The following is an 18,524-nucleotide window of genomic DNA, read 5'->3' as shown; positions in this document are numbered from 1 at the left end:
GTAGATTTCAATTCTTAGCTTCCTCAGCCGGGGTTATTGTTTGAGACATATCAAAAATGAATTATACCCACTGGCTCTGGAATTGTTTGGAAAGAGAACTAGATTTCTGTGGGTTTTAAAAAAAAAAAAAAATCTTTACCCAACTATAATGGATTATAAATTACCAAAAATATCCATCAGTACAGTTGTAGATTCTTTCCTCTGAGCTTGAGTTGTGTCTGGAGGGAGCATTTTTCATGTTTCTGTCAAACTACAACATGCAGTATGTATTGTATTTAAAACATGTGTAATCTCCTGAGTGGCTGAATGATTCGAGTTCTGCAGCAGGAGTCTGGGCCTCTAGTGTATTTTTCTTGTGTAACATGAACTGTTTTCTAGGGCGTTCTGTGCGATGAAAATATGTGTGCTTCAAGGTTCAACATCCATGACGTGACGTTGCATGCTGATGCCATCCACCGTGGTGGTGGCCAGATTATCCCAACAGCCAGGAGAGTATGCCTGTGTACTGACTGCACAACCAAGAATTATGGAGCCCATCTACCTGGTAGAAATCCAGGTAAGATCCCTCCTCCAGGAACTAAATCAGTATAGTTGCAAATGCCTTTCTATATACATTGAGATAGTGGACAACCTAAAACCCAAAATAGAGAACAAACACATCACTAATCATTAAAATTCAGTATCTTGTGGAAGCTTTTCATTTACTTGATTGGTAGTGGTTTGCACAGTAATTGTGGTATCTGTACTACTTTTGCTATCAAATCAGCTGCGAAGAAGACATTCCACAGAATAGCAAACTTGAGACATGAAATGCTTTGTTGAATTGAATGCATTGTACCATCAATTACATTACTTGTTCATCTATTGAAATTATTTTAAAAGTAGCAGACTTGATGGGATTCAAGATATTCTATTTAATTCCTTTAGGTGATTGAGCTAAAATGGGCAGAAATATCTTGTGCAAAAGGCAAATGCAAGTGCAGGAGATGCAACACCTGCTCTTTCACCTCCTCCCTTCTCACCATCCAGGGCCCAAATATTCCTTCCAGGTGAAACAGCAATTTACTTGTACTTTCAATTTAGTATACTGTATTCGCTGCTCACAATGCAGTCTTCTCTCCATTGTGGAGACCAAAAGTAGATTGGATGATCACCTTGCATGATCCTGAACTTCGTCATTTGCCATTTTAATTCTCTGCCCCGCTCTGTCCTCGGCTTCCTACCAATGAAGCTCGAGGAACAGCACCTCATCTTTTGATTAGGCACTTTACAGCCCTCCGGACTCCATGTTTGGACCAAGGCTGTAATGAGGTCGGGAGCCGAGTGGTCTTGGCGGAACCCAAACTGGGCATGAGTGAGCAGGTTATTGGTGAGTAAGTGCCGCCTGATAGCACTGTCGATGACACCTTCCATCACTTTGCTGATGATTGAGAGTAGACTGATGGGGTGGTAATTGGCCGGGTTGGATTTGCCCTGCTTTTTGTGGACAGGACATACCTGGGCAGTTTTCCACATTGTCGGATAGATGCCAGTGTTGTAGCTGTACTGGAACAGCTTGGCTAGGGGCGCAGCTAGTTCTGGAGCACAAGTCTTCAGCACGATAGCCGGGATGTTGTCAGGGCCCATAGCCTTTGCTGTATCCAGTGCACTCAGCCGTTTCTTGATACCACGTGGAGTGAATCGAATTGGCTGAAGAATGGCTTCTGTGATGGTGGGAACATGAGGAGTAGGCCAATATGGATCATCCGCTTGGCAGTTCTGGCTGAAGTTGGTTGCAAACTCTTCAGCCTTGTCTTTTGCACTCACGTGCTGGAGTCAATGATTCTCTGGAATCATTCTCGTAAATCTTTTCTGCACCCTCTCTAAGGCCTTGACATCCTTCCTAATGTGCGGTGCCCAGAATTGGACACACTACTCCAGTTGAGGCCGAATCAGTGTTTTATGCAGGTGATTCATAATTTCCACACTTTTATACTCTATACCTCTATTCATGAAGCCCAGGATTCCATGAGCTTTTTTAAACACTTTCTCAACCTGCACTGCCACCTTCAACGATTTGTGCACATATACCTTTGAGTCTCTCTGTTCATGCACCCCTTTAGGATTGTACCCTTTATATTTCCTCTCGTCATTCTTTCTACCAAAATGTATCACTTTGCATTTTTCTGCGTTAAGTTTCATCTGCCACGTGTCCGCCCATTCCACTAGCCTATCACTATCCTATCACTATCCTCCTCACTGTTCCCTATACTTCCAAGTTTTGTGACATCTGCAAAATTTGAAATTGTGCCCTGTACACCTACATCTAAGTCATTAATATATATCAAGAAAAGCAGTGGTCCTAGTACTGACCCCTGTGGAACCCCACTGTGTACCTTCCTCCAGTCCGAAAAACAACCGTTCACCGCTACTCTGTTTCCTGTCACTTAGCCAATTTCGCATCCATGCTGCCACTGACCCTTTTATTCCATGGGCTTCAACTTTGCTGGCAAGCCTATTATGTGGCACTTTGTCGAATGCCTTTTGGAAATCCATGTACCCTACATCAACCACATTGCCCTCATCAACCCTCTCTGTTACCTCATTAAAAAACTCGATCGAGTTGGTTAAACATGATTTGCTTTTAACAAATTTGTGCTGGCTTTCCTTAATTAATCCACACTTGTCCAAGTGACTGTTAATTTTGTCCCTGATTATTGTTTCTAAACGCTTCCCCACTACCGAGGTTAAACTGACCGGCCTATAGTTGCTGGGTTTATCTTTTCACCCTTTTTTGAGCAAGGGTGTAACATTTGCAATTCTCCAGTCCATTTCTAAGGAGGATTGAAAGATTATTGCCAGTACCTCCGCGATTTCCTCCTTCACTTCCCTCGGCGTCCTAGGATGCATCCCATCCAATCCTGGTGACTTATCTAGTTTAAGTAGAGCCAGCCTTTCTAGTACCTTGTCTTTATCAATTCTTATCCCATCCAGTATCACCTCTACCTCCTCCTTCACTATGTCTATGACAGCATCTTCTTCCTTGGTGAAGACAGATGCAAAGAACTCGTTTAGTACCTCAGCCATACCCTCTGCCTCCATGCGTAGGTCTCCTTTTTGGTCCCTAATTGGCCCCACCCCTCTTCTTACTACCAGTTTACTATTTATATGCCTGTAGAAGACTTTTGGATTACCTTTTTATGTTCGCTGCCATTCTATTTTCATACCCTCTCTTTGCTCCATTTATTTTCTTCTTCACTTCTGCTCTGAACTTTCTATATTCAGCCTGATTCTCACTTGTATTCTCAACCTGACATCTGTCATATGTGCTCTCTTTCTGCTTCATCTTACTCTCTATCTGCTTCATCTTACTCTCTATCTGTTTTGTCATCCACGGAGCTCTGACTTTAGTTGCCCTACCTTTCCCCCTAGTGGGAATGTACCTCGACTGTACCTGAACTATTTCCTCTTTATTAAAGGCAGCCCGTTGTTCCACTACAGTTTTGCCTGCCAATCTTTGATTCCAATTTACCCGGGCCAGATCCATTCTCATACCACTGAAATTTGCCTTCCTCCAATTAAGTATTTTTACTCTAGATAACTCTGTCCTTTTCCATAGCTAATCTAAACCTTATGATGCTATGATCACTCTTCCCCAAATGTTCACCTACTGTGCCACTTGACCTACCTCATTCCCCAGAACCAGATCCAGCCTCCTTCCTCGTTGGGCCAGAAACGTACTGATCAAGAAAGTTCTCCTGCGCACACTTCAGAAATTCTTCCCCCACCCTGCCCTTTATACTACAGGTAGACTATCCTTTATCCGAACTTCCAAAAACCTCAAGTTTTTTCGTTCAGCGTAAGTCGTGCGCACGACCTGACCCGAGTGGCGCAAAACATGACAGGAGTGGTCCTCCAGGGCCCAGAACAAGAATTCCTGCAGATTGTCGACACGCCGGCCTAAGTGTGACTGAGGGAGCTCTGCCTTTCCCTGTGAGCAGGGCAGAGGGTCACAGAGTTCCCTCCTGGGTAGGAGATTGCAGGCCGAGCCGGGCAGTGTGAAGGAGGTACCGGGAGAGTGAACCCAACAATACAGCGGCCCGTCCGATATGCTGCCGTTCTATCCAAACTTCCGGATAGACCAGCGCTAATGTTGTCAGACACGAAGGTTTTCATCTCCGTATCTGGCAACAAACACTGTTGCTCAGCAACAGCTTGTAAACACTTGGCCCGTGGCTTGGAAGCGTCTCTGAAGCTGTTGCTAAGCTACAGAGACTCTTTCCAGAGCCTGCCATATCTGACAACAAACACTGTTGCTCAGCAACAGCTTGTAAACACTCGGCCCGTGGCTTGGAAGCATCTCTGAAGATGTTGCTAAGCTACAGAGACGCTTTCCAGAGCCTGCCTGTGAAAAGAATGCTAGGAGAAGAAAAAAAACCTACCCAAAACGGCTGCTGATTTCTGCCGTTAGATCAAGGTTTCCAGACATACAACCTCCGGATAAACCAGTTTCCTGTAATTTAATGTTCAGAGTTTCCCAGTCTGAAATAATACCTTCTGAAATCCGAAAACCGAAACACAGCTGGTCCCAAGGTTTTTGGATAAGGGATAGTCAACCTGTATTACAATCCCAGTCTATATTAGGATAGTTGAAGTCCCCCATTATCACTACTCTATATTTCTTGTACCTCTGTAATTTCTCTGCAAATTTGCTCCTCCATATTTTTCCCACTAGTTGGTGGGAACTAGTGGTATTGGTTATATATAAAAGACCAAAATGGCTGAGCCTTGAGCCTGGGAGGCCGTTCTAGCTCATGTATTGTCTTCTGCATGGCATTTTGAAAGACTTTTGTGACATTTAAAGGTTAAAGCAGTATCACTGATACTGTGGTTGATAATTTGCATAGTGTGTGGAGAAGTTATTCGAGTCCATTTGAAAAGACTTGTGACATGAGACTTGCCATCTTGCAGTAGCTATCATTTTACTTGCTTGAAATCCAGAATGAGAGCTGGGCTATGCAGAAGTGCAATCAGGAAGCACTTTTTTTGCAATGTAGTGAAAATCTGCCCCTAGTCCCCTCCACCTCCCCCCACAAAGGTTGTGGATACTAGGTCAATTGAAATTTAAGATAGATTTTTATTGGGTAAGTGTATCATGGGATTTGAAGGAAAGGTGGATAGAGTTGAGCTACAGATCAGTCTTGCTCTAATTGAATGGCCTGCTCCTGTGTTCCTCTAATTGCAGAGAAAATAATGTGCACAGACTAATGTACAGCTTACAAAAACCAGTAACATTAAATTTGTGAGACTTCCTTTCTTATATGCAGTTGTCTGTCTACATTATTTGGTTATGCTTCTAATTCCATGGCCAGTCTGGTGGATGTAATGATCAAAGGCACTGCCTGGTATAGTTGTGGTACTGAGCCTTGTGTACCAGAAAGATGCCAAGTTTTGTCCCTGGTACTGAGTTAGGTGGGAGGATGGTGGGGAAGAGAGAAAGAGTTAGACAAGGATCTGGATCCTGATTAGGTGACCCTTGCCAGAAAGTTAGTGTTTGAACATCAAGTGAAGAGGTGATTGGCCTCTCTTGTTAAACCTCACCCTTGCACCTGATCAAATAACCAGTGAATACTTGGCTCAAACACAGAATGACCACTTGAGTAAGGATCTGGAAGGTGGCTTGTAACTGAAACTGACACCCTAGTGTTAGTCAGTGAGCAGAAAACTGAGTAAGATGGGGAGGGGGTGGTAATTTTTCTGAAAATAAGGGGTGCGAAGGTACTTGTTCATATTATGTAATTGAATGATAGAGATGTTTAGCTCATTTCAAGCGGATTACCAGGAGATTTATTTATTTTTGTCATTTCTAATCAGGTTTTACAGCTGAGTTGAGGTCCAACACCGGTGGCCAGGCCTTCCCTCAGTGTGTCTTCGATCACTGGCAGATCCTACCTGGAGACCCCTTTTTGAAGCAACCTCACACCCTTGCCAGGTCATAGCAGAGACCTGCAAACGTAAGGGCCTGAAGGAGGGTGTCCCAGCCCTGGACAACTTCTTGGACAAATTGTAAAAACGTTGTCTGCATCTTGTATATTGTATTTGTCTTGCCTACATTAGCACTTAATCTTCAAATCATTACACACCAAGAAGAGCAGAAATGCAACCCAGGTTTTAATAAAAGAAAAAAGTAAAGATCCAAGAGGGACTAATCAATATGGAACATATTTTAACATCTGTGGCTTAAAATTTCATCATGAAACAAAAAAAATTAACCAAAGAGTACAATAAAACCCATTCAAGCTATGTGTTGCGTGTTGGTGAATTATCTTCCTCGCACCACTGTATTTTGAGAGCTTTGATAGTTCATGTTCCCACTTGTTTGAATCAGTGTCCTTCTCAAACACTTGCAAGTCAAAATAGGACAAACTAGTTGCAGAATAAAGTTCCCTGAACACACACTTGTCTTAATCCTGACCTCTGAAGATTGCCCATAATGCATCTGTATGACATTTACACTCATTGCAATACCTTCTCAGTCAGATTGCTGATTTAGGGTCGAGCATAGGCAATTGTGTGCGGGGAACTCTTGCCTGCTTTGAGACTTGAAACCATAATGGCTAGCAGTGATAGAGACTTGTAGCAACAGAATAGATTGGATTCCCAGAAGTGACAGGACAGTTTATAGTTAATTGAGTGAAAACTTATACAACAGTCTAGGATTGCAGATGGTGAATTGAAGGTTATCCAGGTGCAAGCATATCTCTCCATGGATCTCCCTCACAATAAGGCACAGGAGTCAGATAAGTATGGTTAAACTTTTATTCAGCCATAAAGGTTGCTTCATTAACAGTGATGTCAGATACAACATCACATCAATAAATACAATAAAATTTACACTTAGCTGACCTGGATTACATAGCTAAAGCATCCCAACCAGGTTAAGGCTCCTAAACCAATTATTTTTAAAAAGCTTTAAACATTAAACATTTTTCCTCTCGTTTCTTTCATGGTTAGAGGTGTAAAGTATGGACACAGTGAAATTCAGCACCTTAGTGCTGGCAGTTGAGGCAGGTTGAGAAAAATGGCAGCTGCCCACTTCTAGCATAGCCTGTGCTGGTCACCATCTTGGTGAGGGCTAAAGTGTGGGCAGGATGCAAACTAGGCAGATTGTTACGTCAGTCAGCATGTAACACTGATTTGATGCATGACCTATTTTCGATGTTGTCGTTTCAGTCAACTCCCTCTCAAAACAGGCACAGCTGACTGTTCGGCTGCACGGGGGATCCCCCACCAGCACTATTTAAAGGGATACATCCAACTTGCAGATAAGTTGATTATTTCTCTTGTACTGGCAGACTTTAACATAAGAAATAGGAGCCGTAGGTGGCCATTTGGCCGCTCAAGCCTGCTCTGCCATTCAATAAGATCATGGCTAATCTACCTCAATTCCACTTTCCTGGTCTATCCCCATATCCCTTGATTCCCTTAATATCCAAAAATCTATCAATCTCTGTCTTGAATATACTCAACGACTGAGCCTCCAGAGAATTCCAAAGATTCACCACCTTCAGTGAACACATTTCTCATCTCAGTCCTAAATGGCCTACCCCTTATTCTGAAACTATGAGCCCTGGTTCTAGACTCCCCAGCAAGGGGAAACATCCTCCCTGCATCTACACTGTCAAGCCTTGTAAGAATTTTGTATGTTTCAATGCGATCACCTCTCATTCTTCTAAACTCCAGAATATAGGCCTAGTCTACTCAATCTCTCCTGAGAGGACAATCCCCCCCATCCCAGGAACCAGTCTGGTGAACTGTTGTTGCACTCCCTCTATGGCAAGTATATCCTTCCTTAGGTAAGGAAACCAAAACTATACACAATACTCCAGGTGTGGTCTCACCAGGGCCCTATATAATTGCAGTAAGACGTCTTTACTTATACTCAAATCCTCTTATAATAAAGGCCAACATACGATTTGCTTTCCTAATTGCTATACCTGCATGTTAACTTTGTGATTCTTGTACAATGACACCCAAGTCACTCTGAACACCAACATTTTGCAATCTCCATTCAAAAAATACTCTGCTTTTCTATTTTTACTACCAAAGTGGATAACTTCACATTTCTCCACATAGGATATACAGCACAGAAACAGGCCATTCGGCCCAACCAGTCTATGCTGGCATTTATGCTCCACTCAAGCCTCCTCATCTAACTCTACCAGCGTAACCCTCTATTCCCTTCTCCCTCATATTATCTAGCCTCCCCTTAAATGCATCTATACCAGTCGCTTCAACCACCTGTGGTAGCGAGTTCCACATTCTCAGCACTCTGGGTAAAGAAGCCTCTCCTGAATTCTCCATTTGATTTCTTGGTGACCATCTTGATGGCCTCTAGTTTTAACTTTACTCTTCAAGTTTTAATTCAAGGGCTCCTTGGATTTAGGACGATTTCTGCCATCCCAGGTATCAGTCTGGTGAATCTTCACTGCACTCCCTCCATGACAAGAACATCCTTCCTCAGATAAGGCGACCAAAACTGCACACAATACTCAAAGTGTGGTCTCACCAAGGTCCTGTACAACTGCAGCAAGACATCATTGTTCCTGTACTCAAATCCTCTCGCTATGAAGGCCAACATACCATTTGCCTTCTTAACCGCGTGCTGCACCTGCATGCTTACCTTCAGCAACTGGTGCACAAGGACACCCAGGTCTCGTTGCACTTCCCCTTCTCCCAATCTACTGCCATTCAGATAATAATCTGCCTTCCTGTTTCTGCCACCAAAGTGGATAACCTCGCATTTATCCACATTATACTGCATCTGCCCAATCACCCAACCTGTCCAAATCATACTGGAGTTTCTCGGCATCCTCCTCACAGCACACACGCCCACCCAGCTTTGTGTCGTCTGCAAACTTGGAGATATTACATCTAGTTCCCTCGTCTAGATCATTAATACATATTGTGAATAGCTGGGGTCCTAGCACCGATCCCTGCGGTACCCCACCAGTCACTGCCTGCCACTCGGAAAAAGACATGTTTATTCCAACTCTTTGCTTCCTGTCTGCCAACCAGTTCTCTATCCAAGTCAGTACCTTGCCCCAATCCCTTGTGCTTTAACTTTACACGCTAATCTCTTATGCGGGACCTTATCGAAAGCCTTCTGTAAGTCCAAATACACCACATCCACTGGTTCTCCATATCTATTCTACCAGTTACATCCTCAAAAAATTCCAGTAGATTAGTCAAGCAGGATTTACCTTTTGTAAATCCATGTTGACTTTGTCCGATCCGGTCACTGTTTTCGAAGTGCTCTGCTATTACATCTTTTATAATGGACTCTCGCATTTTCCCCACTACCGATGTCATGCTTATCGGTCTATAATCCCCCGTTTTCTCTCTACCACCTTTTTTGAATAGTGGGGTAACATTAGCTACCCTCCAATCCATGGGTACTGTTCCGGAGTCTATAGAATTTTGGAAGATGACCAGCAATGCATCTACTATTTCTCGGGCCACTTCCTTAAGTACCCTAGGATGTAGATTATCAGGCCCTGGGGATTTATCGGCCTTCAATCCCGTCAATTTCCCTAACACCATTTCCCTACAAATACTGATTTCATTCAGTTCCTCCCTCTCATTAGACCCTATGTTCCCTGACATCTCTGGGAGGTTATTTGTGTCCTCTTTTGTGAAGACAGAACCAATGTATGTATTTAATTGGTCTGCCATTTCTTTGTTCCCCATTATAAATTCCCGATTCTGACTGCAAGGGACCTATGCTTGACTTCACCAATCTTTTTCTCTTCACATATCTATAGAAGCTTTTAGAGTCAGTTTTTATGTTCCCTGCAAGCTTACTCTCATATTCTATTTCCCCCCTCTTAATTAATCCCTTTGCCCTCCTTTGCTAAATCCTAAACTGCTCCCAATCCTCAGGTTTGCTGCTTTTTCTGGTCAATTTATGTGTCCTCTCCTTGGATCTTATGCTATCCTTAATTTCCCTTGTTAGCCACGGTTGAGTCAACTTTTTTGTTTTATTTTTATGCCAAACAGGGATGAACAAATACTGTAGTTCATCCATGCGATCTTTAAATGTTTGCCATTGCCTATCCACCGTCAACCCTTTAAGTAACCTTCCCCAATCCATCCTACCCAACTCGCACCTCATACCATCGTAGTTTCCTTTATTTAAATTCAGGACCCTAATCTCTGAGTCAAATACTTCACTCTCCATCTTCATGAAGAATTCTATCATACTATGATCACTCTGCCCCAAGGGGCCTCGCACAACAAGATTGCTAACTAATCCTTCCTCATTACATAATACCCAGTCTAAGATGGCCTGATCTCTAGTTGGTTCCTCGACATATTGGTCCAGGAAACCATCCCGTATACACTCCAAGAATTCCTCCTCCACAGTGTTGTTAGGTGGAAGAGGTCGCGGATTTGGGAGGTGCTGCCGGAGAAGCCTTGGCAAGTTGTTGCAGTGCATCTTGTAGATGGTACACACTGCAGCCACGGTACACCGGTAGTGGAGGGAGTGAATGTTTAAGGTGGTGGATGCAGTGTCAATCAAGCAGGCTGCTTTGTCTTGGATGGTGTTGATCTTCTTGAGTGTTGTTGGAGCTGCGCTCATCCAGGCAAGTGGAGGGTATTCCATCACACTCCTGACTTGTGCCTTGTAGATGACGGAAAGGCTTTGGGGAGTTAGGTGGTAAGACACTCACCGCAGAATACCCAGCCTGTGACCTGTTCTTTTTGCCACAGTATTTATGTGGTTGGTCTAGTTAAGTTTCTGGTCAATGGTGACCCCCAGGATATTAATGTTGGGGGATTCGGCGATGGTAATGCCGTTGAATGTTATGGGGCGGTGGTTAGAAGCTCGTGTTTTGGAGATAGTCATTGCCTGGCACTTGTGTGGCGTGAATGTTACCTGCCACTTATCAGCCCAAGCCTGAATGTCATCCAGGTCTTGCTGCATGCAGGCATGAACTGCTTCATTATCTGAGGAGTTGCGAATGGCACTGAACACTGCAGTCATCAGCGAACCGCCCCACTTCTGACCTTATGATGGACGGAAGGTCATTGAAGCAGCTAAAGATGGTTGGGCCTAGGACACTGCCCTGAGGAACTCCTGCAGGAATTGGGGGGCAAACTCTCCACTGGCTGGAGTCCTACCTAGTACAAAGGAAGATGGTTGTGGTGTTTGGAGATCAATCATCACAGCCCCAGGACATCGCTGTAAGAGTTCTTCAGGGCAGTGTCCAGGCTCTGTGCAGACCGCTGGCTTGCTGAATGACATTTATAATGTTAAAGTGTGCAGGGAGTGCTGCTGGACATTGGGAAGACGTTGGCTGCAACTAGGAGGCCTCGAACTACACCACATGCTCTCAGTTATGGGGGCTATACTTGCAGTCACCCTCGCGCTGCAGCATGACAGGGAGATGGAGCAGAGGCAGCAAAGACTAGCTGCTCGCAGAGGGAGGAGGTGGAGGACGGCTCTCAGCAAGAGGCCTTACCCACCTAGGGTCTTCAGTGAGCCCTTCTCCTACCTGCACCTAAGCCAGGATCAGTGTATTCAGCGGCTCTGCTTCACCAAGGAGGTGGGCACAGAACTCGCCACCTCTTGGAACCAGACCTGCAGCCTCACAGTAGGGCGACGACGGCACTGCCAGTGGCCCACAAGGTGACCGTGGCCCTGAATTTTCTCATCAGCAGATCCTTCCAGGCTGGAACAGGCGACATAGCAAACATCTCGCAGTTCGGTGTCCATCGCTGCATCCGGGAGGTCATAGAGGCTCTGTACTCTAGGAGAAGGGGCTTCATTGTCTTCAGGAGGAGCGCCCACGTAGCTTTGCCACGATATCGGGCTTCCCCATGGTGTAGGGCGCCATCGACTGCACACATGTGGCTTTGCGGATGCCGCTCATCAAGGCAGAGATGCACCGAGTACAGAGGAGATTTACAATGATGTTGCCAGGTCTGGAGAATTTTAGCTACGAGGAAAGATTGGATAGGCTAGGGTTGTTTTGGGAGACTTAATTGAGGTGTATAAAATGCTGAAGGGCCTAGATAGAGTGGATAGGAAAGACCCATTTCCCTTAGCAGAGGCCAATAACCAGGAGGCATAGATTTAAAGTAATTGGTAGAAGGATTAGAAGGGAGTTGAGAACTTTTTTCACCCAGAAGGTTGGGGCGGGGGGGGGGGGGGGCGGGGTGGTAGTGAGCTGGAACTCACTGCATGTAAGGATGGTAGAGGCAGAAACCCTCATCACATTTAAAAAGTACTTGGATATGCACTTGAAGTGCCGTAACCTACAGGGCTCCGGCCCAAGAGCTGGAAAGTGGGATTATGCTAGATAGCTCTTTTCCAGCTGACACAGACATGATGGGCCAAATGGCCTCTTTCTGTGCTGTAAATTTCTATGCATCTATGTAACCACAAAGGCTACCACTCCCTTAATGTGCATTGGTGTGCAACCACGCCTAGCACATCATGGTGGTGAATGCCCGGTATCTTGGCAGCAGTCACAATCAACGTTCCCCGTAATTTTTTTGGGGGGGGGGCTGCATGGCCCATTCGTCCCTGGCTGCGCGGGACCAGCAGAGAGCTGCATTGCCGTGCAGCCGCACAGCTTAGAGGGAACGTTGGTCATGATGCCTTCATCCTGAGTCAGTCCGCTGTGCCAGCAATCTTCCAGCACCACATCAAACGCAAGGGTGGCTGCTCAGAGACAAGGGCTATCTGTTCGACACCTGGCTGATAACTCCCCACTGCAACCCCACTACTTGTGGCAGCAATCATATAATGACAGCCATGCTGCCACCAGGAACCTCATCGAGCAGACCATCGGGGTGCTCAAGTAACGGTTCCACTGCCTTGACTGCTCAGGAGGAGCTCTCCAGTACTTACCAGAGTGGGTGTCCCTATCTGTGGTGGTCTCCTCCAACACTTGGCGCAGCCTTTGCCATCACGGGTTCCGTGACCACCTCAGGGAGGAGGCGGAGGAGGAGGAAGCCTGCAAATCTCTGTTCCAGACGGGCTGTCCATGAGCGCATCATCAGACTCCAGTTCCCCTGAATGAAACCCCAGAGCCCTATTGCTCAACATGTCCCCACCTTACCATCCCTCTGTTGTGGAACATCACAGCATCCTCTTGGCCACAGTGCTGAACATAAGAACACAAAAATTAGGAGCAGCAGTAGGCCATACGGCCCTTCGAGCCGGCTCCGCAATTCAATAAGACTGATCTTCGACCTCAACTCCACTTTCCCGCCCGATCTCTCTCTCAGCCTTGAATATACTCAACGACTCAGCATCCACAGCCCTCTGGGGCAGAGAATTCCAAAGATTCACAACCCTCTGAGTGAAGAAATTCTTCCTCATCTCAGTCTTAAATGGCCAACCCTTTATCCTGAGACTATGTCCCCTAGTTCTAGACTCTCCAGCCAGGGGAGACAACCTTTCAGCGTCTACCCCATCAATCCCCCGCAGAATCGTATATGTTTCAATGAGATCACCTCTCAGTCTTCTAAACTCCAGATAGTATAGGTTCAATCTACTCAATCTGAAATGAAAGCCACCACAATACAAACATAGTTTACTAGCTGGAGTGCCCGGCGGTGCCGAGGCTTTTTCGAGGGCATGTTGTTGTTGGAAGAGAGAGAGAGAGAGAGAGAGAGAGAGAGGGCGCGCGACTGGGGGGGGGGGGGGGGAAAGAGAGACAGCGACTGGGGGGAGGGAGGGTGGGGGGTGGGGGGGAGGGGGAGGAAGGGGAGGGGGGGAGGAAGGGGAGGAGGGGGAGGGGAGGGGGGAGAGGGGGAGTCCCTGAGCCCTGCTCCCGATGTCCCGCCCCCCGATCTCCCGACCCCCAATCTCCCGACCCCCCGATGTCCTGCCCCCGGATCACCCGATGTCCCGCCCCCGCGATCTCCCGATGTCCCCGCCCGAGCCAGCTTCAAGACCAGAGAGACGCCGCCGCGCAACCTACCGCGTGAGGCCCGGCCGGACTCAAGTCGCGCTCCAGGCAGAAGATGACGCGGACGCTGACTCCCGCCCCGCCCGCCTTTACTAAGATGGCGGCGGTGGCGACGCTCGGCTCAGGCCCGCCCCCTCCAGCCTTCACAAAGATCGCGATGGGAGGCGCCTAGCTCGGGCGTGGCTGGTCAACAGACGCCCAGGCTTTGAGGCCTGGAAAAACAGTGAAAGGTAGGAAAATTATAGAGGTTAGACAAAAGATTTACAAATTAATTAACTTTTTTAAAAAACAATTTGGCCTAGAAATTCAGTTGGCTGCGCCAGGCGTTAGCGCCTTAGGAGGAGCCGATCTCGAGCGCTAGGCGCTTAGCGCCCGGGCGCAGCGCGATCTGCGCCTCGCCCCAACTTCAGTAGACATTTAGCGCCGGCGCAAAGTCTTTGCGCGCGCTCAGCTGCGCGCGCAGATCATGACGTCATTTCGTCGTGCAACGCCCTTTGTGCGCCCGGAACTGGAACTTCACTCACGCCGCCCCATTGTGCGCCGGGCGGCCCTAACGACTGTGAAGTGGAAAGGTACACAGCCAAGGTGGGCCGCGGGGAGCGCAAATTAAAGGGCACGTACCCTGCACTATAAAGGGCAGCCATTTTGCAGCATTCACTCTTGTGCAACGGATTTTTGGAGAGAGACCAAGGAAGAGAGCTTACTGCTTTGGCCCAACACTAGGACAGGTCTTTTTGGCTTCAGGCCAGAGCTGTGCAATTCTCTTTGCCTTCATTGAGATCTCAGTGTTTGCCAGCATATTATGGGGGCTGCATTGGGTGCCAACGCTGAGTTTCAGCCTTATGTCGGAAGGGCTTACAGACGCCGTGAGAGAGTGGCAGCCCTGGCTAGACGCAGAGGGGGCAACAGGCGTCGCCAAGTGAGGCCTTACCCACCCAGGGTATACCGCCAGCAGTTCTCCTATCTCAACATGTCTGCCGCGCAGTGTGTTAGGAGGCTGCGATTCAGAAGGGAGGTGGTTGCAGACATCTGCCAGCTGCTTCACAGAGATCTGCGTCCACAGCTGATGCGCAGGACGTCTCTGTCGGTGGCAGTGAAGGTGACGGTGGCTCTCAACTTCTATGCCACCGGCTCCTTCCAATCCGCTGCTGGGGACATCGCTAACATCTCCCAGTTTGCCGTGCATTGCTGCATCCGCCAGGTGACCAATGCCCTTTTCAGAAGGAGACGTCAATTCATCTCCTTCCCCATGACCCTGGACAAGCAGCAGCAGCGTGCAGTGGGATTTGCAAGAATAGCGGGCTTCCCCATGGTGCAGGGCGCCATTGACTGCACGCATGTGGCTTTGCGGGCACCTCTGGAGCATGCCGAGGATTACCGCAACCGGAAGGGCTACCATTCCCTCAACGTACAGCTGGTCTGTGACCACAGGCAGCGCATCCTAGCTGTCAATGCCCGCTTTCCAGGCAGCAGCCACGATGCCTTTATCCTGCGACAGACAACTGTGGCTGACATGTTCCAGGCACAGCCTCACCCAAGAGGATGGCTTATCGGGGACAAAGGCTATCCTTTGTGTACCTGGCTCATGACCCCGCTCCGCGCGCCCACGACCCCTGCTGAAGAGACATACAACGAGAGCCATCAAGCAACCAGGAACCTCATCGAACAAACAATCGGCGTCCTGAAGCAACGGTTCCGCTGTCTGGATCGCTCCGGGGGAGCCCTCCAGTATTCGCAGGAGCGAGTCTCCCAATTCGTCGTCGTTTGCTGCATGCTGCACAACCTGGCTATCCGCAGGACTCAGGCACTGCCACCTCACGTTGGACCACCACCTCAGGAGGAGGAGCAGGAGGAGCACGAGGACGAGGAGTACCAGCCCAGGAGGGAGGCACAAGGTCCAAGGGCCGCCCGTCGGCAGCTTATTGAACGTCACTTCTAGGCCCCCTGTCAGGGAATGGCTTGTGCCAATGAAAGAACATGATTGCAGCCGCTCCGCAAGCCCTCAGTCGGTTAAGGCAACAAACACTTCAAAGATCAAACATGGACAATGTGAATAAATAAAATGGTTTATTGTATGATATACCTATCAATTCGTCCAATAAAAAGCGACGAGTTAGGAACGTAACTAAAGGTTTTTATTGACTAAATAACAGAGCCCACCCTCGTGGGTGATCGGGTCCAACAAGGAGGAATACCAGCCAGTCGACTACCTTTATACCTGGGCAGGTAGGTGGAGCCATGGGCGGAGTCGGAGGTGGTCAGCCCAGGTATAACAGCGCGACAAGAGGCGACCTCGTATCGTGATACAACAGTGATAACGGTGATAACAATACAACAGTGATAACTATAGTGTAACGATAAAAGTGGTTTACCACATTCACCCCTTGTTTAGATTTGAGTCCGGCGGGGTGAAGCGTACTACCAGTTCTGGTATGTCAGTCTGTCCGGAGGCCTCGTAAGCCTCTCCGATCATCGCAGCGGCGGTGCTGCATTATCCGGTGTTAGTGCTGGTGTCTGCGTGGTCGGCGAAGGCTCGTGGGGTTCCGGCATGCCGTCTACCTGGGCTGGAATTGGGGGGGTGGTGGGGGGGGGGGGGGGTAAAGGTGGTGTCTCCGGAGTGCCCGAGGGTGCGAGGTCTCGTAAGGAGACAGTGTCCTCCCGCCCATCTGGGTAAGCCACGTAGGCGTACTGGGGGTTGGCGTGCAGGAGGTTCACCCTTTCGACCAGGGGGTCTGTTTTATGGGCCCTCACGTGCTTTCGCAGCAAGACGGGCCCCGGAGAGGTCAGCCAGGTTGGTAGAGTGGTTCCCGTAGTCGACTTCCTGGGGAAAACAAACATTCGTTCATGGGGGGTGGCGTTAACGGCAGTGCAAAGTAGTGACCGGATGGAGTGCAGCGCTGTCGGGAGGACTTCCTGCCAGCGGGAGGTTGGGAGGCCCTTAGACTTTAAGGCTAAGAGGACGGCCTTCCATACCGTCGCGTTCTCTCTTTCCACCTGGCCGTTCCCTTGGGGGTTGTAGCTGGTGGTCCTACTTGCTGCAATACCTCTCGCTAGTAGGAACTGACGGAGTTCCTCGCTCATGAAAGAGGAGCCCCGGTCACTATGTATATAGTTTGGGAACCCGAACAAGGCGAAGAGGTCGTTCAGGCATTTAATGACCGTGGTACTGGTCATGTCTGGGCAGGGGAAGGCAAAGGGGAAACGGGAGTACTCATCAACAATGTTGAGGAAGTACACATTACGGTCAGAGGACGGGAGGGGCCCCTTAAAGTCGATGCTCAGGCGCTCGAAGGGGCGGGTGGCCTTGATCAGGCTTGCTCTGTCCGGCCTAAAGAAGTGCGGTTTGCACTCGGCGCAGGTCTGGCAGTTCCTGGTTATGGTCCTGACCTCCTCGATGGAGTAGGGCAGGTTGCGGGCCTTAATGAAGTGGTAAAGTCTGGTGACCCCGGGGTGGCAGAGGTCGTTGTGGAGGGTCTGAAGTCTATCACTTTGCGCGCTGGCGCATGTAATTCGTGACAGAGCATCGGGGGGTTCGTTCAGCTTACCTGGCCGGTACAAGATATCATAATCGTAGGTGGAGAGCTCGATTCTCCACCTCAAGATCTTGTCATTCTTGATTTTGCCCCTCAGCTTGTTATTAAACATAAAAGCGACCGAACGTTGGTCGGTAAGGAGGGTAAATCGTTTGCCTGCCAGGTAGTGCCTCCAGCGTCGTACCGCCTCCACAATCGCCTGGGCCTCCTTCTCGACCGACGAGTGTCGGATCTCAGGGCCCTGTAGGGTCCTTGAGAAGAAGGCCACCGGTCTCCCCTCCTGGTTAAGGGTGGCGGCTAGGGCGAAGTCGGATGCATCGCTCTCGACTTGGAAGGGGATGGACTCATCCACTGCGTGCATAGTGGCCTTGGCAATGTCTCCCTTAATGAGGGAGAAGGCTGCGCACGCTTCCTCCGTAAGGGGGAAGGATGTGGACTTCATGAGGGGTCTGGCTTTGTCCGCATAATTGGGCACCCATTGGGCATAGTAGGCGAAGAGCCCCAGGGTTCTCTTAAGTGCCTTAGGGCAGTGGGGGAGGGGTAGCTCCATGAGGGGGCGCATTCTTTCGGGGTCGGGGCCGATGAGTCCGTTCTCTACTACACAGCCAAGGATGGCAAGGCGCGAGGTGTTAAACACACATTTCTCCTTATTGTAGGTGAGGTTCAGCCGTTGGGCTGTACGGAGGAATTTCTCCAGATTCACGTCGTGGTCCTGCCGGTCGCGGCCGCAGATGGTGACGTTATCTAGGTAGGGGAATGTGGCCTGCAGTCCTTTCTGGTCAACCATCCGGTCCATCTCCCTTTGGAAGACCGAGACCCCGTTGGTGACACCGAAGGGGACCCTAAGGAAGTGGTATAGGCGCCCATTCGCCTCGAAGGCGGTGTACTGGCGGTCCTCGGGGTGGATAGGGAGTTGGTGGTAGGCCGACTTAAGGTCGATGGTCGAGAATACGCGGTATTGTGCAATCTGATTGACCATGTCAGATATGCGGGGAAGGGGGTATGCGTCCAGCTGGGTGTATCTGTT

The 18,524-nt window shown here is 48.5% G+C and overlaps 1 pseudogene across 1 annotated transcript in view; it reads left to right on the top strand.

Annotated features, from left to right (window-relative positions):
* The window catches only part of LOC147123612 (elongation factor 2-like), a 35,226-nt pseudogene extending 28,944 nt beyond the window's left edge, over positions 1 to 6,282 (top strand). The window contains exons 14-16 of the transcript XR_015073476.1: positions 379 to 556; positions 928 to 967; positions 5,854 to 6,282. The product of XR_015073476.1 is annotated as an elongation factor 2-like (transcript). The remainder of the gene's footprint in view (positions 1 to 378; positions 557 to 927; positions 968 to 5,853) is intronic.
* Positions 6,283 to 18,524: the final 12,242 nt, after the last annotated feature.

Source organism: Somniosus microcephalus, chromosome 2, assembly GCF_052327205.1.
Source record: "Somniosus microcephalus isolate GS21.2 chromosome 2, FLI_Smic_1.0, whole genome shotgun sequence".
Lineage (NCBI taxonomy): Eukaryota > Metazoa > Chordata > Chondrichthyes > Squaliformes > Somniosidae > Somniosus > Somniosus microcephalus.
The sequence above is the reverse complement of the archived record's forward strand: the minus strand, read 5'-3'. Positions and strand labels throughout refer to the sequence as shown.